The sequence below is a fragment of the Pleurodeles waltl genome, chromosome 1_2, assembly GCF_031143425.1.
Source record: "Pleurodeles waltl isolate 20211129_DDA chromosome 1_2, aPleWal1.hap1.20221129, whole genome shotgun sequence".
Taxonomy (NCBI): Eukaryota; Metazoa; Chordata; class Amphibia; order Caudata; family Salamandridae; genus Pleurodeles; species Pleurodeles waltl.
Genome location: NC_090437.1, coordinates 1291153988 through 1291177164, shown reverse-complemented (window position 1 = coordinate 1291177164; position 23177 = coordinate 1291153988).

Below are 23177 nucleotides of genomic sequence, written 5' to 3'. Positions count from 1 at the left end.
GCTATACCCACTTTATCACCAATGCCCCCCTCACACCCGTTCCCCCGGCCTGACCACACCATATTGGCTTCAATGCGGCCCTCAAACACATCACAGACCATACCTTTTGGCCACTGGGAAAATGTTTACAAGTACCCATGTCCTATAAACATCTTCACTTTCAAACACAGTATATTATTCAGGCTCAGAAAGCATAGCATCAACTGTTTTTACACCCCAGTCATCAGAAACAAACCCTCGTGTAATAATATAATTCATAGACACTTTGAAAACATATGGAATTTGAATTACTTCTTTAGGGCCAAAAGTATCATATGGTACTTTATCTCAAACAATCCCATCAGGAACTGGAACAGCTGAAATATTCACAAGGGACAAGTCTCTTTGGATCTTATGTGCTAAGGTGTTAAGGTGTTAAAACCGTATCCACCAGTTCCACAGCAGAACTTTCAAGAAGATAATGAGCATGTATCAAAAGAAAGAAGATGAAGACAAAACCAATCCAAAGCAGAAAGGCAAGCAGTGGCAGTAGTATCCATAGATAGTACCATGGATAAATCAAGTAATTATTTTTAAGCCATTTGAAAAGTTTAAGTGTTCTTGATTCATGCACAGTTGCTGATGCTGAAGTGTTTGAAGAAAAGTCATCTATGTCAGCAAAGTAACAAGAAACAGTTTGTGCAAAAGTCAGAGCCGGTGCAGAACTTGTAAATGTACCCAATAGTGGTTCATATCAAACAATTTCATCCATTTGTGTTGCATTGGAATAGCATAGGTCTACATCTTGGACATTTCTTGTCGATGAAGTGGTGACAGGAATCAACAAAAGCTCATTCTCCACCCTCTCCAAGCTCAGGGAAATAATTGTAGGATTGTTCAGTGCTTGAAGGTGTATATCCTGAGAGAGAGGTATGGGAACTACCTGGGAATCCTCTTGGTCTACTGTGCTGGATAGGCCACATGATGCAATATGATGTTGTCAATTTCAAACACACGGTTTTCTTTGGAAACAGGCAGCGGTGGTAGAATGACAGTTCTGATACCATGTGTTCCTAAAACTAGAACCAGTGCTAGATATGATGGGCCAAACTCCTTCTTCACAGGTACCCAAGTTTAGGAATCCAGCCTGTGGATGGTGCCAAATCCATCAGACCCAAGATGGTGGCATATGCAGATGAATTTTCATCATGAAACTGTTGTGTTTCCTGTAAAACAGCGACACGTTCATTTATGTCAAAAGGTGTTTCTGCTGTCACCGCACCAGGACCATCAAGATTTGGGATATACAAAGGTATCCCAAATAAGACTTCATATGTGGTAAGTCCTCCCAAAGACCTTCTGGGCAGATTATTTAGGGCTTTCTGGACACCATAAAGATGATGAAGCCAGCTACAATCAGAACCTAATACTCTTGCTGTTAAGGATTGCTTTAAGTCTCAGTGTTTCTGCCTCATAATCAAATTTCCCTCAGGAAGATAGGGAGAACTTTAATGCACCCCACCACCCATCATTGCCATGGCATCCCTGAATGCCCTGGAGACAAAGGCGGGGCCCTGGTCCGAGTGGAATGCTTGGACTGCACATGTCCTAATAAAGACTTGGAAATCTTTAGTAACATTTTGAGCATCAGCCAATCATTGTGGCCACACCCACAGAAATCTAGAGCATGAATATAGAGTGACTAGAATATATTTGTATGCACCATCTGGTTGTAAGGGACCACAATGGTCCAGGTACACACACTTTAGTGGTTTGTTGGAAATTAAGAGGGGTGTCGGCAGTGGACATTTGATGGTGGACACTTTAATTTGTTGGCAAATGTCACAACTAAGGACATATTACTTGGTCTATTTCTAAAGACCAAGCCACCAATAGCATTTCTTCAAGAGTGAGATGGTAACCGCCACACAGGCATGGGCAGAAGCAACACCCTTATGCACTGCTTTGATGAGATTTAGGGGCATATTTATACTCCGTTTGCGCCGAATTAGCGTAGTTTTTTTCGACGCAAATTCGGCGCAAAACTAACGCCATATTTATACTTTGGCGTTAGACGCGTCTAGCGCCAAAGTATGAGGAATGAGCGTCATTTTTTTGCGTGAACGCCTTCCTTGCGTTAATGAGATGCAAGGTAGGCGTTCCCGTCTAAAAAAATGACTGCGACGCAAATGCGTCGTGTTTATACTCCCGGGCAAAAATCACGCCCGGGAGTGGGCGGGGCAAAAAACCCCGCATTTGCGCCTCTTTTTAACGCCTGGGTCAGGGCAGGCGTTAAGGGACCTGTGGGCTCAAAATGAGCCCACAGCTGCCCTCCCATGCCCCCAGGGACACCCCCTGACACCCTTGCCCACCCCAGGAGGACACCCAAGGATGGAGGGACCCATCCCAGGGACATTCAGGTAAGTTCAGGTAAGTATATATATATTTTTTTTTTTTGGGCATAGGGGGGCCTGATTTGTGCCCCCCTACATGCCACAATGCCCAATGACCATGCCCAGGGGACATAAGTCCCCTGGGCATGGCCATTGGGCAAGGGGGCATGACTCCTGTCTTTACTAAGACAGGAGTCATGTAAATGGCGTCTGGGCGTCGTTAAAAATGGCGCAAATCGGGTGGAGGTGATTTTTTTGCCTCTACCTGACTTGCCCCATTTTAAGACGCCCTAACGCCATTTTTCCCAACGCCGGCGCTGCCTGGTGTACGTGGTTTTTTTCCACGCACACCAGGCAGCGCCGGTCTGCTAACGCCGGCTAACGCCATTCAATAAATACGGCGCCCGCATGGCGCTTCAGAATGGCGTTAGCCGGCGCTAAACTTTTTGACGCTAAACTGCGTTAGCGCAGTTTAGCGTCAAAAAGTATAAATACGGGCCTTAATTTCTGGTCTTGGTTGGGGAGCATGTGATCTCCCATCACTGGTATCTTTGCAAAAGCAATGTTTTGGGCACTGGAGGAATATTTTGCAGTATATGCTTTTGGTAAGGGCTTGCTGTCAGCTGAAACTTTCACAGCAGTCAATGTTTTATCATCCACTCTCATCTGAGAACAATTAATTGCAGCAACAGAAGCTGTAGCTACTGCAGATTTGGCAACTTCACCAGCCAGTGTTTCCTACAACATATATTCCTACATGTTGCTGACCCAATCTACTGACTGCATGGGTCTGTGGCAGCTTCTTTTTTTAATCAGCTACCTTCCCCCACTAGAATTTGTGTTTGAATCTTTAAACCCATTAAGGCACCAGTAATGTAAATATTAATTGAAGGACTGGATACAACAGAGCAAATCACACACAACCAAAGTTAAAAGTTCATGATCCATGTGTTCCAGTGCCAGAATTAGGGATTTAGGTCCCTTAGGGACCTGTGTGTAGGCATGTAGAGGGTGGAATTCACCATCCTTCCTTACCCTATTGACAGCTACGCAAGCCACAGAGTATTGGTGTTTGGTACCTACAGCTGGTTGCGCTGAACCATCAGTATATATGATAATTCTGTGGATCAGGAGGCAATATGTTAGTGGACATAGGGTACTCAAGCTCATATTGAAGGAATTCTTGGGTTTGAAGTTTTGGGCCAAAAACATACACAACATCTGTGTCAGTTAGGGAGGTTCTGTCATTGAATTGAATGTGGATGTAATGCTTTTGTGTTTGGAATGCTTGCTTTTGTAGCAGCTTCTAGGGCTGGTATCGGGGTAATGACAATGATCCATTTCCCTGGAGCAAGTGGCTTCTCCTTAATGACAGTTATCTGAACAGCAGTCTATTTTTTCTGTTGGTGCAGAACGTTGTTCTGCATTGGAGAACAAATGCGATTTGTATGCTACGGGTACAGTGTCACCCTCATTAGATGTGACATAGGTGAATCCGATGGCACCAGGAATTACCCTGATTACCAAATTTGTTTTGCTGTGACGTGTGTGTAATTATTTTGCTTCAAGCATGTCAATCTGTAACGCTCTAACAATTTGTGTGTATTGCAATGTCTAATATTTGCTTGAGAAGTCTGGACATATTAATTCATATAATGGTTTTATGTGTTGCACATATTCTGGAATGTAGGTGCTTGTTTCTTGATGGTATTGGGAGGTTGTAATTGTGCAAATTTCTCTAGAAACCATGGGTATAGGCTCTGCTCTCATCTGATATTTCATATCCTAAAAATAGGACCCGAAGAAAAGCAATTTTGGTTTTCTTGAAGTTGAATTTGTAGCCTTGGGTGTCGAATCCAAAAAAACAATGTGATCCATCCAGGCCAAATGTGTGTTGAGATCATCATCTGTGAGATAGCTATAATCCACATAGGGCAAGGCCTCAGAATCAATATCATGTAATATTGATGTCACACAGGCAGAGAACAATCCTGGACTGTTAGTATGCCCATGGGCTAAATGGCAAAACTTTCTTTGGGAGCTGAGCGCGGTGAAGGCACTTAAGTCCCAGCTTCCATGTGCTAGATTTTGGCAGAAAAAACAATAGAAATATACAAGGTTGTTTTGTATTTTTTGCACACAATGTGGTTTATTATTGCTAAGCTATGTGAATTTCATATTGCAAATGTGCGTGTGTGACTGTTTAAGAGTCTGTAATCTAAGACTATTCTATATGAAACGTCTAGTTTTGGTAAGGGAACCAAAGGGTTATTCATTGCAGAGACGCAGGGCTCAAGGACTCCCTGGTACTCAAGTTGTTTGAGAATTTCTCACACAGGTGCTTTAGCCTCCTGGTTAATAGGATACTGAGATTGGATCTGTGTTGTGGATCTTATTTGAATAACGTGGTAGGGGGTATTCTATCCCACCCCACATGGTTGATGTACATCGTTGGCACTTGCCCCAATGCCCAATCAGCAGCGTAAGCTTTTTTTTTTACTGTGTCTCGAACTAAGACTGAGAAAGAAGGCAAACCGGCACCTTCCAATTTTGGGAGCACGCAGACAAATTCCCAGTGTTATTTAGATTTCTCTTGTGGTTGTGATAGCGCGTCCAGTCCTTATAAATTACTTGTACTTGGACACGCAGGAGGTCGGTGAACCTTTTGACCGAGTTGGGTTCCCCTCATCCAAGAATAGTCGGATCACTCAAATCAATCATGAATAACCATTTATAATCAATAACCCATACTCAATTAATAATCAAACAACAAATTAGTTAAACAGAAAATCAGTAATTAGACACACCATGACCTTTCAGTCATCAATAACCACACCTGTTTATTAAAGGTTAATGAGTTTATTTCCCTATATTAACAAAGCTAATACAATATAAGTAAGTCTCAAAATCAAATGATATACGTATACGAACATTACTAGCTGACCAGAGCGACGGAAGAAACGCAATCTACGCAAAATCTGGATTATAATGCACTCGGTTATAGCAATGCAAATCACTAATATAAGCAACTGAATTTGACTAATTGCATACATCAGTCAGCATAACAAGATTTCAATTTAGCATGGTGCATCGAATGAATACCTAGACTAACCTCTAATTAGCATTGGCATGTGGGGCTTCATGCAAAACAAATTTAGTCAACACAAATTTAGAAAACTTCTAGCTTGGGCTCTGTCAAAATAAGCAGTTGGTACCTAAGAAGAGAAACACAATGCATAATACAATTATCCTTTCATAATTACCAAATACAATCAGCATTCAAGGAAAAATCGTCGTCCTTCAGGTACCGGTTCGATCAGCATTGGGCAGATTTCAAAGGGGCAAAGTTAAAGCAAGTTTCCTTGCGGCAGCAAGGAAAATGGGGCAAAAGTTACTGCATGGACAAGACGGGGCAAAATTAAAGTTAAAGTCTCTAGGGTGAGAATTCTTAAAGTCTCTTTCTCTGCGACAGAGAAAAGGCATCAAAGTGTCATTTAAAATGGCGTCTTGAATCTGGCTTCAAAAGGGCATCAAAGAAAATGGCTGACGTCTCTTTGTCCGGTGGGTTTAAGTAAGAAAACTTTCAAATTCTTCAGGGTCTTCCATTGGAGGGTTCATAGGGTGGCTTCCTTTTGACCAATAAATAGTGTCTTTCTCTTAGTACTCATTTATGCATAAGGTGTCCTTGGAGTTTTGGAACACAAGTAGCAACAAAGTTTGCCAATTATTTCTGTATCAGTGTCTTTATTGTCTGCATCTGCAGAAACTGACCCTGCTTCAAAGGGGATGAAACTTGCCTAGCACGAAACCTTGAGATAAGTGTATTAGTCATTCTACTGGAAAAATACAGCCTTTAAAGTTAAAATGCGTTTTTGTTAATACAAGTGAAAACCACGCAGTTAAATTTGAGACCAGGCAACTAGGACAAAGCCTCTGCTAAATTTAAGCTAAGCATATAACAGTTTTTAACAAGAAAAATCATAGAATACATTTGCAATTATGACGGGTTACTACATTGTCAATTCTTCATGATTAATTAAATTAAGCTCGTTTATAATAATGGCGAACTACCTCGTGGGCACATTTTCCCACATACAGTATTTTTCTTTGCTAAAATCACACTACCTTATACGATTTTGTTACATGGTATATGAATATTTGTTAGTCTTTCTTTTTCTGCTTGATCAGTTGCTTAGTGTTAGAAATTGGGTTTTTGGTTGGCAGTCAGGTTACCCTCTGTCCAAGCAAGAACCCTCACTCTAGTCAGGGTAAGTCACACACAATCCAAATTATCCTGTGCCCACCCTCTGGTGGCTTGGCACGAGCAGTCAGGCTTAACTTAGAAGACAATGTGTAAAGTATTGGTGCCATAAATCATACAATAACACCATATAGCACCACAAAAATACACCACACAGTGTTTAGAAAAATATAGAATATTTATCTGGATATTTGTAGATCATCACAATAAAAGATGCAATAAGAATTTGTAGAAATATCACTGAAAAGTGATATAAAGTGTCTTAAGCCTTTAAAAAGCAAACAAAGTCTCATTCAAGCACAAAGTACCTGGTTTGTAGTGGAAAATCTCCGCAGAGGGCCGCAGAGGAGGAGATGCGTGGAAAAATGGTGTGTGCGTCGGTTTCGCCCCTTCACACACGGACTTGCGTCGTTATTTTTCACGCAGGGAGACGTGCGTCATTCTGCAGGAAGAAAAATGATGTGTGCGTCGGTTTCGCCCCTTCACACACGGACTTGCGTCGTTATTTTTCACGCAGGGAGACGTGCGTCATTCTGCAGGAAGAAAAATGATGTGTGCGTCGGTTTCGCCCCTTCACACACGGACTTGTGTCGTTATTTTTCACTCAGGGAAGACGTGCGTCGCTTTCCGGCACACAGGCCGACTCCTTCTATGGTTTGCGGGATTACCAGATGTCCCAGGGTCTGTGCGTGGATTCCTCGGCTTGTTATCCGGCTGCGCGTCGTTCCGGGAGGCAGTGCGTGAAATTTCCTTTCTCACAGCAGGCGTTGCGTTGATTTCCTCTCTGGAAGTCGGGCGGCGTTGTCCATGCGAGGCCGTGCGTCAAAGTTCCGGTCGCCCCGTAGGTGTTGCGTCGAGCAGCGTCAGCGTGCAGCGATTTTCTCATAGCAGAGCAAGCTGTGCGTCAAATTTTTTGGCGCACGAGGAGTCAAAATGAAAAAGATAAGTCTTTTTGGTCCTGAGACTTCAGGGAAAAGGAGGCAAGCTCTATCCAAGCCCTTGGAGAGTACTTTTGCAGCCAGACAAGAGTTCAGCAAGGCAGCAGGCCAACAGCAAGGCAGCAGTCCTTTGTAGAAAGCAGACAGGTGAGTCCTTTGAGCAGCCAGGCAGTTCTTTTTGGCAGGATGCAGGTTCTGATTCAGGTTTCTTCTCCAGCAAGTGTCTGAGGTGGTAGGGCAGAGGCCCTGTTTTATACCCAAATGTGCCTTTGAAGAGGGGGAGACTTTAAAGAGTGGTTTAGAAGTGCATCAGGTCCCCTTTCAGTTCAATCCTGTCTGCCAGGGTCCCAGTAGGGGGTGTGGCAGTCCTTTGTGTCAGAGCAGGCCCTCCACCCTCCCAGCCCAGGAAGACCCATTCAAAATGCGGATGTATGCAAGTGTGGCTGAGTACCCTGTGTTTGGTGGTGTGTCTGAGTGAATGCACAAGGAGCTGTCAACTAAACCTAGCCAGACGTGGATTGTAAGGCACAGAAAGATTTAAGTGCAGAGAAATGCTCACTTTCTAAAAGTGGCATTTCTAAAATAGTAATATTAAATCCAACTTCACCAGTCAGCAGGGTTTTGTATTACCATTCTGGCCATACTAAATATGACCTTCCTATTCCCTTCAGATCAGCAGCTGCCACTTCAACAATGTATGAAGGCAGCCCCAATGTTAGCCTATGAAGGGAGCAGGCCTCAAAGTAGTGTAAAAACGAATTTAGGAGTTTTACACTACCAGGACATGTAAACTACATAGGTGCATGTCCTGCCTTTTACCCACACAGCATCCTGCTCTAGGGGTTACCTAGGGCACACATTAGAGGTGACATGTGTAGAAAAAGGGAAGCTTTAGGCTTCGCAAGTACTTTTTAATGCTTTAACTGCTAAATGCTTTATCTTGTCCCAGGCTTGCCATGGCAGGCCTGAGACAAGATAAAGGGGCTACTTGAATGGGTGGCACAACCAGTGCTGCAGGCCCACTAGTAGCATTTAATCTACAGGCCCTAGGCACATTACTAGGGACTTATAAGTATATTAAATAGTCCAATTGGGTATGATCCAAAGTTACCATGTTTAAAGGGAGAGAGCATATGCACTTTAGCACTGGTTAGCAGTGGTAAAGTGTGCAGAGTCTAAAAAGTGGAGGGAGGCAGGCAAAAAGTTTGGGGTGACCACCCCAAGGCATGTCAGGTCTAACATGTGCCCCCCCCCAGCTGAAAGTGGGGAGAGCTACCCGACCTCCTGGGAGCTCTCATCGCTAAGGCGGAAGTATATGGAGAGACCATCAGCATTGGCGTGGTCAACCCCTGGGCGATGCTCCACCATAAAGTCCATCCCCTGTAGGGAAATGGACCACCTCAAGAGTTTTGGATTCTCACCCCTCATCTGCATGAGCCATCTGAGGGGCCTGTGGTCTGTCTGAACCCGGAAGTGAGTCCCAAACAGGTAGGGGCTTAGCTTCTTCAGTGCCCAGACCACAGCAAATGCTTCTCTCTCAATAACACTCCACCTTTGTTCCCGTGGTAATAGTCTTCTGCTAATAAAGACTACTGGTTGGTCTGAGCCCTCCTCATTTAGCTGTGCTAGAACAGCCCCTATGCCATGCTCTGAAGCGTCTGTCTGCACAATAAATTCCTGGGAGTAGACAGGGGCCTTGAGCACGGGGGCCGTGCACATGGCTTCCTTCAGAGAATCAAAGGCTTTCTGACAAGCCTCTGTCCAATTCACCAACCTAGGTTGTTTCTTGGAAGTGAGTTCTGTCAAAGCGGACACAATGGTACCATAGCCCTTGACGAATCTGCGGTAGTATCCAGTGAGGCCCAAAAAGGCTCTCACCTCAGTCTGCGTTCTAGGTGGTTGCCAGGCTTTGATAGTTTCAATCTTGGCCTGGAGTGGCTGCACATTGCCACCACCTACTAGCTGTCCCAAGTACACCACGGAACCCTGCCCGATCTGGCACTTACTAGCTTTGATAGTCAGGCCTGCCTGTTGCAGAGCCTGATGCACCTCCTTGAGGCGGAGCAGGTGTTCCTCCCAGCTGGAACTGTAGACAGCTATGTCGTCCAGGTAAGCTGCACAGTAGGCATCTTTACCAGATAGGACCCTGTTAACCAACCGTTGGAAGGTAGCGGGGGCATTTTTCAGTCCAAATGGCATCACCCGGAATTGGTAATGGCCATCGGGCATGGAAAATGCTGATCTTTCTTTAGCCCCCTCAGTCAGGCCGATCTGCCAGTACCCTGAAGTAAGATCGAACGTACTCAGGAACTTGGCAGCGCCGAGTCTGTCAACGAGCTCATCAGCTCGGGGGATGGGGTGAGCATCAGTCCGGGTGACTGAGTTGAGACCCCGGTAGTCCACACAGAACCGGAGTTCTGGCTATGCACCTGGGGCAGTAGCCTTTGGAACCAATACCACTGGGCTGGCTCAGGGACTACTGGATTTCTCAATAACCCCTAAAGTCAACATCTTGGAGACCTCCTTGATGCTGGCCTTCACCTTATCCGACAGCCTGTAAATGTTGTTCTTCACAGGGTGACTGTCACCTGTGTCAATGTCATGAACACAGAGGTGGGTCAGTCCAGGAGTAAGGGAGAACAGGGGGGAAAACTGCTCTAACAGCTCATAGCAGTCTCCTCTCTGGGTTAGAGTCAGGGAGTCAGAGAGAATGACACCCCCCACTGACCCATCCCCTTCTTTGACAGAGAGGAGGTCGGGGAGAGGTTCACTCTCCTCTTCCATGCCCTCATCTGTGACCAGGAGCATACTGACCTCAGACCTCTCAAAGTGAGGTTTGAGCCAGTTGTGATGGAGGACCCTTTGGGGATGCCCTGGTGTCTTGAGGTACACTAGGTAAGTGGCCTCCCCTTTACGCTCCTTGATCTCAAAGGGGCCAGTCCAGCGGTCCTAGAGAGCCCTGGCCTCCACTGGCTCCATCACCCAAACTTTGTCTCCAGGTGAGAACTCCACCAGAGTGGTCTTCCGGTCATACCACTCCTTCATCACCTCTTGACTGGCCTCGAGGTTACCCTGGGCCTGCTTCCAGAAGCGTTGGGTTTGGTTGCGGAGGGCCAGCATGTAGCTGACCACATCCTGGGAGGCGACTTGGGAGCTTTCACCCAGCCCTCCTTCACAATGCTTAGGGGTCCCATGACAGGGTGACCATAGAGAAGCTCAAAGGGGCTGAACCCCACCCCTTTCTGGGGCACCTCTCTGTAAGCAAACAACAGGCAGGGTAAGAGGACGTCCCACTTACGCCTCATGGCATCAATCAGGCCACTAATCATGCCTTTCAGGGTCTTGTTGAATCTCTCAACAAGCCCATTGGATTGAGGATGGTAAGGGGTGGTAAACCGGTAGGTCACCCCACACTCATCCCACATGGACTTCATGTAGGCAGACATGAAGTTTGTGCCCCTGTCAGACACAACCTCCTTAGGGAATCCCACACGGGTAAATATTCCCAACAGGGCTCTGCTTACCACCCGTGCAGTCACTGTTCTCAGAGGGATTGCCTCTGGATAGTGGGTGGCATGGTCCACCAAAACCAGGATAAACCTGTTGCCCAAGGCAGTTTTGGGGTCCAAGGGACCAACAATGTCGATGCCTACCCTTTCAAAGGGGGTGCCAACGACTGGGAGTGGGAGCAGGGGAGCCTTAAGCCGTTTCCCTGTCTTCCCACTAGCCTGGCAGGTGGGACAAGCTCTGCAGAAGTTATCTGAGGCTGTCCTCATTCTGGGCCAATGGAAGTGGGTGTCAAGCCTGTTAAAGCTCTTGTCATTGGATTGAGGATGGTAAGGGGTGGTAAACCGGTAGGTCACCCCACACTCATCCCACATGGACTTCATGTAGGCAGACATGAAGTTTGTGCCCCTGTCAGACACAACCTCCTTAGGGAATCCCACACGGGTAAATATTCCCAACAGGGCTCTGATTACCACCCGTGCAGTCACTGTTCTCAGAGGGATTGCCTCTGGATAGCGGGTGGCATGGTCCACCAAAACCAGGATAAACCTGTTGCCCAAGGCAGTTTTGGGGTCCAAGGGACCAACAATGTCGATGCCCACCCTTTCAAAGGGGGTGCCAACGACTGGGAGTGGGAGCAGGGGAGCCTTAAGCCGTTTCCCTGTCTTCCCACTAGCCTGGCAGGTGGGACAAGCTCTGCAGAAGTTATCTGAGGCTGTCCTCATTCTGGGCCAATGGAAGTGGGTGTCAAGCCTGTTAAAGCTCTTGTCTTGGCCCAGGTGTCCTGCCAGGGGGATGTCGTGAGCCAGACCCAGTAGGAAGTTCCGGTAACACTGGGGGACTACCAGCACACAGGCTGCCCAAGGACCTGGAACCTTACGCTCACTGTAAAGGAGATCATTCTCCCAGTAAATATGGTGAGTGCCAGAGGCGTCACCTGCTGCTTGGGCTGTGGCCTGTTGCCTCAGACCTTCAAGGGGGGGGCATTCCTTCTGCGCCTTGCAGAATTCTGCTCTGGTTGGCCCCCCCTCTACTTGCCAGCCAACAAGTTCAGGTAGGTTACCCAGGTCAGTTATGTCCTCCCCCGCTGGCTCAGGGGCCTCCTCCTCCTCAGGGGCCTCGTCCACCACCGGGGGAACATTTGAGGCGGGTTTCCCACCCCTCTTGCCCTTCCTCTTTGCAGCTGTCTGGGCCATTTTTCCAGGCGCCCTTGACTCCCTTCCCGGGCAGCCATGGACCGTGTGGTAATGCATACCAACTCAAGTAACCCTAACATCTCCAGGTGGGATCTGAGCTCTACTTCTTTCCAAGCAGTATGCTCAAGATCATTGCCTAACAGACAATCTACAGGCATGGCAGGACTCACAGCTACTTTCAGAGTACCAGAGACCCCCCCCCACTCAAAGGGAACCTGAGCCACCGGTAGGTGACTCTCACAATTGTCAGCGACTATGACCTGGTGGAATGTCTTAGGATCTATCTGCTCTGATGACACCAGCTGACTCTTGACAGTAGTCATACTGGCTCCTGTGTCACGCAGAGCCTCCACCTTTTGCCCATCAATGGTGACCCACTGCCTGTACTTGGAAGTATTTTGGGGCATGTGGGCTTTGGGCACCATTTCTCTTTCTCCCAGGACACTAGGGAAACCTCTACCTGCTCCCCAAAGCTATCTGGGTCCATCTCCCCCCCAGGCGCTACACTAGTCAACCCAGGTGTCTGTCCAGTAGTGGACGGTGCCCTCTTGGAGCACTGGGGGTCGCCTTTATAGTGACCATACAGGTAGCACTCTAAGCATTTGGGGTTGGGATCTCCCTGATTTATCATAAGTCCCTGGCTTTTTCCCAATTCTGGAAAAGGAATGGTTGCCACCCCCTCCCTGGGAATTCTTTTGGGGGCCTTTTGAGAGTTCCTTATCCGTAAGTTTATCTCCCCCCTCTTTCTTCTGTTTGGAACCCTGACCACCTTTGTGGGTGTTCCCCCCAGGTACCTTTTTGGACACTCTGGTGCTAACCCAGAGGTCCGCCTCCTCAGCAAGCTTCCTGGGATCAGTCAGCTTACTATCTACCAAGTGCTGGCACAACTCTGTAAAAGTAGTATTGAGCATATACTCTCTCAGAATCAAGTTATATAACCCTTTATAATCATCTACTTTGTTGCCCCGCACCCATCCATTCAGTGCCTTACTTGAAAAGTCAAAGAAATCTACCCATGTTTGTGTGGTTTGTTTGGTGCTGTCCCTGAACCTATGACGGTATCCCTCAGGGGTCAGCCCAAACTTGGCAAGTAAAGTGGCTTTCTGAAGTGGGTATGTGTTTTGATCAGGTTGATCCAATGTGAGAAGTGTGTCCCTCCCCAATGGCGGCACATAACCCCACATAGCTGTACCCCATTGCCCTTCAGGAACCTCATGAGCCCTTAGTGCAACTTCATAAGTAGCTAACCATTTATCTATGTCATCTCCCACCACAAAACTGGGCACCACATTTTTGGCTATACGAACCTTCTTTTCTCCAGCAGGTCCTGTCTGTATGCTGCCACCATTACTGCTGGATTCAGACTGTCTCGCCTTGATCTCCAGCTCCTCAGTTCATGAGCCAACAATAGTTTCTTTTCAGCCAAAGCTCTCTCAGCTGCAGCTTCAGCTCTTTCAGCTTCCATCTGTTTGGCTGCTCTTTCAGCTTCCACCTGTTTGGCTGTTCTTTCAGCCTCAGCTTGTTTGGCTTCTCTCTCTGCCCTCCTTTCCTCCTGTTGGGCCTCAATTTTCAGTTTTGCCATTTGTAATTGGAACTCCCTTTCTTCTCTCCTTTCTTCTGCAGTCAGGCTTTGCTCAGAGACACTGCTCCCTGGTCTGGAAAGGGACACAATTGCAGTGGTAACATTACCCACTGATGGCAATAAATCCTCTGAGAGGCCATTTTCTGGCTCCTCTTCCTCATCATCCTCCTCTAAATGGGCTTCTGCCTAGGCCCTCAGCACCACTTGAAAGTCCTCCTTTCTGGAGGCCCCATGGGTGGGTACTCTCATCACCCTGCAGAACCCTTTTAGCTGTTTGACAGTATATGTCTCCAACAGGGCTAGGTCCAAATCTCCCACTTGAGACTTAGCCAGAGACATGTTGAGTGAGGATTTAGTTTTTGAAAATTGTCAGGAAAAACGAATTTGCAAAAAAGAGATAAAAATCAAGTTGACCTTCAACTGTGGGTAGGTAGTGAAATACTTAGCTACTGTATGTCACTGCACAAATACAAGTCCTATCCTCACCGCTGATCACCAATGTTAGAAATGGGGTTTTTGGTTGGCAGTCAGGTTACCCTCTGTCCAAGCAAGAACCCTCACTCTAGTCAGGGTAAGTCACACACAATCCAAATTATCCTGTGCCCACCCTCTGGTAGCTTGGCACAAGCAGTCAGGCTTAACTTAGAAGGCAATGTGTAAAGTATTTGTGCAATAAATCATACAATAACACCATATAGCACCACAAAAATATACCACACAGTGTTTAGAAAAATATAGAATATTTATCTGGATATTTGTAGATCAACACAATAAAAGATGCATTAAGAATTTGTAGAAATATCACTGAAAAGTGATATAAAGTGTCTTAAGTCTTCAAAAAGCAAACAAAGTCTCTTTCAAGCAGAAAGTACCTGGTTTGGAGTGGAAAATCTCCGCAGGGGGCCGCAGAGAAGGAGATGCGTGGAAAAATGGTGTGTGCGTCGGTTTCGCCCCTTCACACACGGACTTGCGTCGTTATTTTTCACGCGGGGGAGACGTGCATCGTTCTGCGGGAAGAAAAATGATGTGTGCGTCGGTTTCGCCCCTTCACACACGGACTTGGGTCGTTTTTTTTTTTTACTCGGGGAAGACGTACGTCGTTATCCTTCACGCAGGCCGACTCCTTCTATGGTTCGTGGGATTACCAGATGTCCCAGGGTCTGTGCGTGGATTCCTCGGCTTGTTATCTGGCTGCGCGTCATTCCGGGAGGCTGTGCGTGGAATTTCCTTTCTCACAGCAGGCGTCGCGTCGATTTCCTCTCTGGAAGTCGGGCGGTGTTGTACATGCGAGGCCATGTGTCGAAGTTCCGGTCGCCCCGTAGGCGTTGCGTCGAGCAGCGTCGACGTGCGGCGATTTTCGCACCACGGAGCAAGTTGTGCGTTGAATTTTTCGGCGCACGAGAAGTCCAAATGAAAAAGAGAAGTCTTTTTGGTCCTGAGACTTCAGGGAACAGGAGGCAAGCTCTATCCAAGCCCTTGGAGAGCACTTTTGCAGCCAGACAAGAGTTCAGCAAGGCAGCAGGCCAACAGCAAGGCAGCAGTCCTTTGTAGAAAGCAGATAGGTGAGTCCTTTGAGCAGCCAGGCAGTTCTTCTTGCAGGTTCTGGTTCAGGTTTCTTCTCCAGCAAGTGTCTGAGGTGGTAGGGCAGAGGCCCTGTTTTATACCCAAATGTGCCTTTGAAGTGGGGGAGACTTCAAAGAGTGGTTTAGAAGTGCACCATGTCCCCTTTCAGTTCAATCCTGTCTGCCAGGGTCCCAGTAGGGGGTGTGGCAGCCCTTTGTGTCAGAGCAGGCCCTCCACCCTCCCAGCCCAGGAAGATCCATTCAAAATGCAGATGTATGCACGTGAGGCTGAGTACCCTGTGTTTGGGGTGTGTCTGAGTGAATGCACAAGGAGCTGTCAACTAAACCTAGCCAGACGTGGATTGTAAGGCACAGAAAGATTTAAGTGCAGAGAAATGCTCACTTTCTAAAAGTGGCATTTCTAAAATAGTAATATTAAATCCAACTTCACCAGTCAGCAGGATTTTGTATTACCATTCTGGCCATACTAAATATGACCTTCCTATTCCCTTCAGATCAGCAGCTGCCACTTCAACAATGTATGAGGGTAGCCCCAATGTTAGCCTATGAAGGGAGCAGGCCTCACAGTAGTGTAAAAACAAATTTAGGAGTTTTACACTACCAGGACATGTAAACTACACAGGTACATGTCCTGCCTTTTACCCACACAGCACCTTGCTCCAGGGGTTACCTAGGGCACACATTAGAGGTGTCGTATGTGTAGAAAAAGGGGAGCTTTAGACTTGGCAAGTACTTTTAAATGCCAAGTCAAAGTGGCAGTGAAACTGCACACACAGGCCTTGCCATGGCAGGCCTGGGACAAGGTAAAGGGGCTACTTGAGTGGGTAGCACAACCAGTGCTGCAGGCCCACTAGTAGCATTTAATCTACAGGCCCTAGGCACATACAGTGCACATTACTAGGGATTTATAAGTATATTAAATAGTCCAATTGGGTATGATCCAAAGTTACCATGTTTAAGGGAAAGAGCATATGCACTTTAGCACTGGTTAGCAGTGGTAAAGTGCGCAGAGTCTAAAAGCCAGCAAAAACAGAGTCCAAAAAGTGGAGGGAGGCAGGCACAAAGTTAGGGGTGACCACCCCAAGGCATGTCAGGTCTAACACTTAGGGGGTCATTCTAACCCTGGCGGTAAAAACCGCCAGGGCGAATGACCGCGGTAGCACCGCCAACAGGCTGGCGGTGCACCGCTGGGCATTCTGACCGCGGCGGTTCAGCCGCGGCCAGAAACGGAAAGTCGGCGGTGTCCCGCCGACTTTCCGCTGCCCTTGAGAATCCTCCATGGCGGCGGAGCGCGCTCCGCCGCCATGGGGATTCTGACACCCCCTACCGCCATCCTGTTCCTGGCGGGTCTCCCGCCAGGAACAGGATGGTGGTAGGGGGTGCCGCGGGGCCCCTGGGGGCTCCTGCAGTGCCCATGCCAATGGCATGGGCACTGCAGGGGCCCCCGTAAGAGGGCCCCAAAAGGAATTTCAGTGTCTGCCTAGCAGACACTGAAATTCGCGACGGGTGCTACTGCACCCGTCGCACTCCAGCAACTCCGCCGGCTCCATTCGGAGCCGGCTTCATCGTTGCTGGGTCTTTCCCGCTGTGCTGGCGGGCGGCCTTTTGGCGGTCGCCCGCCAGGACCGCGGGAAAGCCAGAATGGCCGCCGCGGTCTTGTGACCGCGGTGCGGTCATTTGGCGGTAACCGCATGGCGGGCGGCGACCGCCGCCCGCCGTGGTTAGGATCACAACCTTAGTATTTTCCTTAGCGGACAATCCTAACCTATACTAGTATAACTTTCACAAATAATCTTTGGCAGCTTGGGTTCCTGATTCCGTGGAGGAACATACCGAAGAGGCTGGTAAATTGACAAAGCTGCTGCTTCCCCTTTAATGTTACTTAAAATAATTGAGAAGACTGTGTCATAATTGCGCATCAGTTTCATCCCCAAGTCCAGGGCAGGGGCTGCCCCGTGATTATTTTAAGTTTGTTTTTTACACTTACGGAAGACTTGCAAGTGTCAGTGTACCATGCGTGGTAGTATATATTGCAGCAAAGACTGTGCCTCAAGTGGCACTATCCTCTGTAGAGGTAACTATTCCAAAAGACAAGCACATTGTGAGAATTTTATGTTTATCTTGGGGTCCCGTATGGGGAAACACTGCTTCCAGCTTGTTTGTTTTTTGTGCAACCCAAACGGAATCTTCCTGCATTCAGTGGGTGCTTTACCCATTGTTGAATGGGCTGTTTGTGGATTTATTCCTGTTATAGCTTATTAATATATTGCTGGAGTAGCCCTAACTGGGGCGGTATTTAAGGTCTGCGAAGCAAACTGTATTAGGCTTTTATATATCTAAACAAGATTGTTGCATAAAGTATACATTTCTTGCATAGTTTATACGTTAGGATGTGCTGTATATGTAGCCAATGTTGGCCATGTAGGTCTAGCACTGCTTAAGGGACCTAATCCAAGATGTTGTGTTACATGTGGGAGGGCATCATTAAACCAATGGTGGTGTTCTTGATAATTTAGTGGTATCTCTAAATATTGGTATGCTCTGTTCTGTTGCGGTACATTTGCACCTTGTTATGTGTGAAATGTGTTTGAGTCTGCGTTGACTGCAAGAAAGGTGACCAATGAGTGGAAAAGGTCTGTGCTGTACACGTCATGTGCCTACCCCACGAAAGTAACATCCCCACCCTCATTTGTTAGTCCATTAGCTAATAGAAACTGTGTGACTGATTTTCTACAGTTTTCTGGGATATTTACTGACTATACGTTACCCTATGAAAGAGACAGGGATCAGAATTGTGTAAAACAACAGGGGAATCATTTTTTAGGTTCAAGCCTGAACAGCCTACAGACTAAGATAGGTGCTACCTATTTAGCTGAGTAGGATTTTCCCTAACACCACAGACATTTCCGTATAAGGCAATTTGGGTGCCTTTATCATATGGGAGAGATACTCAGGAGACCTGTAAAACTAGTGTCTCACCAATATTGATGGTGCCATGTTGTAGGACTCTTACTTTGTGGGTAAGACTTCTGGTTTTTGGCAGCAGCACCACCGTGCGTGGGTGACTTAGTTGTTCCCTCACTGGTTGGAGGCTCTCCTCCTAACCATATTTGTTAGCAAGCAGCCCCTCAACAAAACCTAGAAAGTAAAGGTGATTTGTGGCAGCCTAGAAAACATGACACTATATCCTCGGAGTTGTCGCGGTTGGCATAGTCTCATACTATCAAAGGCAGACAAAGAGATGCAGGGCATTTTCAATGCATTTATTGAAAAGACTTCATTCTAGGCATGAGCTTGTGTTTATTAGGAGGGTGAAACATATCACAGTTAGAATTGTGAGCATTAATAAAAAACAGGTGAACAATCTCACCATCCTGGAATAAACATGTGTCTAAGAAGTCCTACCTACACCCATAGCCTCCACATGAGAGCATAGCAGTGATAGCCGTCTGTGACTATACTAGTCCATTGAAGGAGTCCCCTCTCCCATACCTGAGACCAGGGGACTGCTGGCCATCTCCTCAGTTGGATGTAGAGTCAAGGCCTGGATGAGCAGAGCTGCGAAGTGACAGACAGCATAGGATGGCTCCTCTGGCTGGAATTACCCCTCTAACCTCCTTGGGCCTGTGTGATGTTTTTATAACAAAGCGTGTTATTTTCTGAGAATCGGCCTGGCGCGATATTGTGTCTAGGTGTCAAAGGCTGGCTCTGCACTCTTGTGGCAGTAATACTAGATAAACTATCATGTACAGCCTTGAGCAGAGGCACAGGATGAAATATCATGCAAACAAACTAACAACAATGCTTTCGCAGAAAAGCAGTTGATTAGAAAAGAAAACATCCCGGCTAGAAGCAAGCCATGCTAAAATGAGATCAAATGAAAAAATTAAATAACTGGGTAAAAGGGCACAGGCTGCAGGCCTAGGCTAAAGTAAACATGCCCAAGCAAGGTGCTGAAAATGAACCCACAACAGTAGCTTATAGTAAGGACCTATAAGTGAATTTAATGTGCCAATTATGACGTAAAAGGTCATGGGAAGAAACCAATTGTTTATTTTAATTTAATTTAGGAAAATAAATAAAATTTTTAACAAAATGTAATAAATTAAAAGAAATTGTAGTAATAGTTTGAGGTTTAGCCAGGGGATGTTGACTCTTGTTAGTGTGGTAGGCCTAGGTAAATAGGAATAAGGGAAATGAGTTAACTTTTTTTAAATTCATTTGTTTGTAAACAAAACAATCCTACCAAACCCACTTAATGGAGTATTAAATTTATTTGTTACATTTTAGGGAGCGGAATAGTTGTATACATCAGTGGTGGAGGTGATGATAACTGGGACATTGTAATCACATTATGGTGGTCATTCCGACCTAGGCGGGCGGCGGTAGCCGCCCGCCCGTCGGAATCCGCCTGAATACCGCCCCGCGGTCAATTGACCGCGAGGGGTATTCTGACTTTCCCGCTGGGCCGGCGGGCGATCTGATTCAGATCGCCCGCCGGCCCAGCGGGAAAGCGCCTTCCACAAGGAAGCCGGCTCGGAATCGAGCCGGCGGAGTGGAAGGCGTGCGACGGGTGCAGCAGCACCCGTCGCGCTTTTCAGTGTCTGCATCGCAGACACTGAAAAGCCTAGTTGGGCCCTGTTAGGGGGCCCCGCGACCCCCCCTACCACCATCCTGTTCATGGCGGCTTTCCCGCCATGAACAGGATGGCGGTAGGGGGGGTCAGAATCCCCTCGGCGGCGCAGCGAGCTGCGCCGCCTTGGAGGATTCTAAGGGTCAGTGGAAAACCGGCGGGAGACCGCCGGTTTTCCCGTTCTGACCGCGGCCAAAGCGCCGCGGTCAGAATGACCAAGGGAGCACCGCCGGCCTGTCGGCGGTGCTCCCGCCCCCGTTGGCCCTGGCGGTAGGGAACCGCCAGGGTCAGAATGAGGGCCTATATCTGATTAATGTAGCAGACATTGACAAAATTCATTTAATACACACGTACAATTTGAGGTATAGTCTAATTAAAATATTTGGAATGATCAGTCATACACCAAAATCAGGATTAGAACCAAGGTCAACAACTTGCCCACTACTGCAGATCCCTGCCTTGAATCCTAGCAATATCGACCCAGCCTTTCGTTATTCTGAAGTGGATAAAAATATATAACCTCTTCAATTGGGTAAATGCATACAGGAGTGTTCAGTGCCTAATGCTTTCAGTAAATGAGATAGCCAAATGGCAGAAAATATCATCCACTGTGCTCAGCCATCTTCTCATCCCTGCCCATTGCCCAGGGGTGTTGCAAAGTTCAACCATGTTACATTTTTATCCACTTCTCTAAGGTAACATTTGGTATGTTTTATCAGTTCATTAGTAAGCCCTTTGCAAGCTTTTGCTGTAGACACAGTAGGCATGTAAGAGCTCTTTGCAGGGCCAAACAAAGGCTCTCCTTTCAAGAAGTCACCTATTTCAACATGGGAGCCATTAATGCAACCTCTCTGACATTAATTTGCCTGTTTATGCACATTCTGAACTCAGGTCAACAGCTGAGCCATGAAAGAATCACTTCTCCTGCAAAGTGCTCCCTCTGTCCTAAGAAATTGTTGTTACTCAGGGGAAGATCTGCTAATATTTCACACAACTTAGCACAGTAACATAAAGTTCTTTCTCATGGTTGTGTGAGCGGGAGAGAGCAGGACAGCACTATATCTATTCGAGTTATGCTGCTGTCACCCCCTGTGCTTGTGCACTCTCTGGCTGCCAGACCCCACGTGCACACCTTTACACCAAAGTATAAAGGTGGCTGTGTGAGTCTAGCACAGGTTTTATATTAGAATGGGAGCCTTCTAGTATCATGTACTATGCTCAGACATAAGGGCAGAATTTCTTAGAATCCACGCAACTCAGGAACCATAGTTGCTGCATTGGATGACAGGAAAAGAGCAGGATAGTGCCATATCCACTATAGCATGGTGATGTTTGTCTCTCTCTCCCCCCATGCTGGTGCACTTTAGGCTGCTTTGTGCTACACAAACATCTCTCTACAAGACCGGCTCACCACACTGAACGCAATCAGATGATAATGGATATGTTATCCTTTTTGTAGGAGGCTGGCCTGGCTTGTAGTGGGTACCAGAGGTACTTACACCTTGTGCCAGGTCCAGTTATCCATTATTAGTGTAGAAGAGGTGTTTCTAGCAGCTTAGGCTGATAGAAGGTAGCTATTCCAAAGCAGCTTAGGCTGAACTAGGAGACATGTAAAGCTCCTACTATACCACTGGTGTCATATGCACAATATCATAAGAAAACACAATACACAGAAGTACTAAAAATAAAGGTGCTTTATTTTTATGACAATATGCCAAAAGTATCTCAGTGAGTACCCTCAGTATGAGGACAAGAAATATACACAAGATATATGTACACAAACCAAAATTATACAGGTAATAGCAAAAGGAAGTAATGCAAGCAATGTAAAATTACAGTAGATTGCAATAGGTGCACATAGGTATAGGGGCAACACAAACCATATACTCCAAAAGTGGAATGCGAACCACAAATGGACCCCAAACCTATGTGAGCTTGTAGAGGGTCGCTGGTACTGTAAGAAAACAGTGAGGATTAGAAAAAGTAGCCCACCCCAAGACCCTGAAAGGTAGGTGTAACTACCCCCAGAGAGCACAGAAGTCGTGATAGGGGGATTCTGCAGGAAGAACAAACACCAGCAATGCAACGACAGTGGATTTCCGGACCTGAGTACCTGTAAGACAAGGGGACCAAGTCCAAGAGTCGCGACAGTGTCGAGAGTGGGCAGGAGCCCAAGAAATGCCAGCTGAAGGTGCAAGGAAGCTGCCACCTGTTGGAAGAAGCTTGGTGTTCTGCAAGAACGAAGAGGACTAGGAACTTCCCCTTTTGAGGATGGATGTCCCACGTTGTGAAGAAGCTTGCAGGGGTGTTCCCATGCAGAAATACCGGAAACAAGCCTTGCTGGCTGCAAGGGTCGCGGTTAGGGTTTTTGGATGCTGCTGTGGCCCAGGAGGGACCAGGATGTCGCCACTTGGATGAGGAGACAGAGGGGGTGCCCTGCAAGTCAGGGAGCCCTCACAGAAGCAGGCAGCACCCGCAGAAGTACCTGAACAGGCACTTAGAAGAAAAGTGAACCAGAGTCCACCCGAAGTCACAAAAGGGAGTCCCACGACGCCGGAGGACAACTCAGAAGGTTGTGCACTGCAGGTTAGAGTGTTGGGGACCAAGGCTTGGCTGTGCACGAAGGAAATCCTGGAAGAGTGCACAGGAGCCGGAGCAGCTGCAAATCACGCGGTACCCAGCAATGCAGTCTAGCGTGGGGAGGCAAGGACTTACCTCCACCAAACTTGGACTGAAGAGTCACTGGACTGTGGGAGTCCCTTGGACAGAGTTGCTGAGTTCCAGGGACCACGCTTGTCGTGCTGAGAGGGGACCCAGAGGACTGGTGATGCAGTCTTTTGTTGCCTGCGGTTGCAGGGGGAAGATTCCGTCGACCCACGGGAGATTTATTCAGAGCTCCTGGTGCAGAGAGGAGGCAGGCTACCCCCAGAGCATGCACCACCTGGAAACAGTCGAGAAAGCCGGCAGGATGAAGCGATACAAGGTTGCTAGTAGTCGTCTTGCTACTTTGTTGCGGTTTTGCAGGCATCCTGAGCAGTCAGCGGTCGATCCTTTGGCAGAAGGTGAAGAGGGAGATGCAGAGGAACTCTGGTGAGCTCTTGCATT